This window comes from Rhinopithecus bieti, unplaced genomic scaffold (assembly GCF_001698545.2).
Source record: "Rhinopithecus bieti isolate Rb0 unplaced genomic scaffold, ASM169854v2 scaffold_10548, whole genome shotgun sequence".
In the NCBI taxonomy this organism is placed as follows: domain Eukaryota; kingdom Metazoa; phylum Chordata; class Mammalia; order Primates; family Cercopithecidae; genus Rhinopithecus; species Rhinopithecus bieti.
The window spans coordinates 1,408,893-1,411,067 of NW_016806834.1; positions in this window are offsets into that span (position 1 = coordinate 1,408,893).

Genomic DNA, 2,175 nt, shown 5'->3' on the forward strand with positions numbered 1-2,175 from the left:
GTGAGCCACTGCACCCAGCCTCTTTAGCTTTTTATTCAAATGATAATATATTATACCCACCATTCTGCATGATCTTTCCATAGCAAGAAAGAGCTGCTTCTTCTTTTTTTTTTTTTTTTTTTTTGAGATGGAGTTTTGCTTGCCGCCCAGGCTGGAGTACAATGGCGCGATCTTGGCTCACCACAACCTCTCCTCCCAGGTTCAAGCGATTCTCCTGCTCAGCCTCCCGAGTAGGTGGGATTACAGGTGTGTGCCACCATGCCCAGCTAATTCTGTATTTTTAGTAGAGATGGGATTTCTCCATGTTGGTCAGGCTGGTCTAGAACTCCTGACCTCAGGTGATCCAACCACCTCAGCCTACCAAAGTGCTGGGATTACAGGCAAGAGCCACTGCTCCCGGCCTAAGAACTGCTTCATTTTAAAAAATAGTTTCATAGCCAGGCACAGTGGCTAACGCCTATAATTCCAACACTTTGGGAGACTGAGGCAGGAGGATTGCTTGAGGCCAGGAGTTCAAGACCAGCCTGGGCAACATAGCAAGACCCTGTCTCTACAAAAATATATAAAAATCAGCCAGGTGTGGTGGCGTGTGCCTATAGTCCCAGATACTTAGGAGGCTGAGGCAGGAAGATTGCTTGAGCCTAGGAGGTTGAGGCTGCAGTGAGCCAAGATCGTGCCATTGCACTCCAGACTGGGCAACAGAGTAAGACTGTCTCAAAAACAAAATGTTGCCTAGTATTTAGTATTCCATTGGATGGATGCACCGTAACAAACATAGTATCTTACTGCTGGATCTTTAGGTTGTTTCCAATCTTTTCAGAGTCATTAAATTTGATAATGTTACTCCTTTCATTAAAACCTTACTGGGCCAGGCATGTGGCTCACACCTGTAATCCCAGCACATTGGGAGGCCAAGACAGGCAAATCACTTGAGGCCAGGAGCTCAAGATCAGCCTGGCCAACATGGTGAAACTCCATCTCTACTAAAAATATAAAAATTAGCCAGACGTGGTAGTGCACGTCTGTAATTCCAGCTACTCAGGAAGCTGAGGAACAAGAATCACTTGAACCCGGGAAGCAGAGGTTGCAGTGGGCCTATATCGCACCACTCTACTCCAGCCTGGGCAACAGGGCAAGACTCTGTATCAAAAACAAAAAACAAAAAAACTTATCATGACTCCCTATTGTCTACAAGATAAAACCTAAACTCCTTAGCATGGCAGCAAGGGCCTCCATGATGTGACCTTTGTCTACTTAACCCAGCAGCACTATCTTTTGTCATTCTCTCTTCACCTCCCAGCCCTCCATATTAAAATAGTCATGTTCCTACTTTGAATTCCCCAACATGCCATGCTATTGCTTGAGTTGCTTCTGCTTCTTTTCCTTAGAATGCCCTCTCTCCAACTACCTGATAAATGTCAGCTTCAGCTTTCAACACTTAGCTCAGAATCATCTCCTTCATGAAGCCTTTCCTAACATCTCTCAGGTAGAACTGACTTTTCCTTCTCCCTGTCTACACTGTACCCTAGACATATATAGGTCATAACCTTTAACTGCATCTTTTTTTTTTTTTTTTTTGAGATGGAGTCTTGCTCTGTCACCCAGGCTGGAATGCAGTGGCACCATCTCGGCTCACTGCAGGCTCCACTCCTGAGTTCATGCCATCCTCCTGCCTCAGCCTCCCGAGTAGCTGGGACTACCGGCTCCCGCCACCACGCCCAGCTAATTTTTTGTATTTTCATAGAGACAGCGTTTCACCGTGTTAGCCAGGATGGTCTCGATCTCCTGACCTCGTGATCCGCCCACCTTGGCCTCCCAAAGTGCTGGGATCACAGGTGTGAGCCACCGCACCTGGCTCCTGCAATTATTTTATAAATGTTTATTTCCTACTAAGCAGGGAATTATCTGTAGGGCCTCTCTTATTCATCTTTATAACCCCAGTCCTATACATGATAGTATATAACAGGCATTCTATTAAATTTTCCTTAATAAACAAAGGGCTCCCCTCCCCTCTATTGACTACTCTCACATTGGACCTATAAGCCCTACTGTTCCATTTGAGGAAACTAATTTTGCTGGCTGTGGCCCTTGGTCCCACCTTATTTATTCTAACTGCAGTCCCATTAAGTCCATCCTGCATCCTGATCCTTTTTTTTTTTTTTTTTTTTTTTTTTT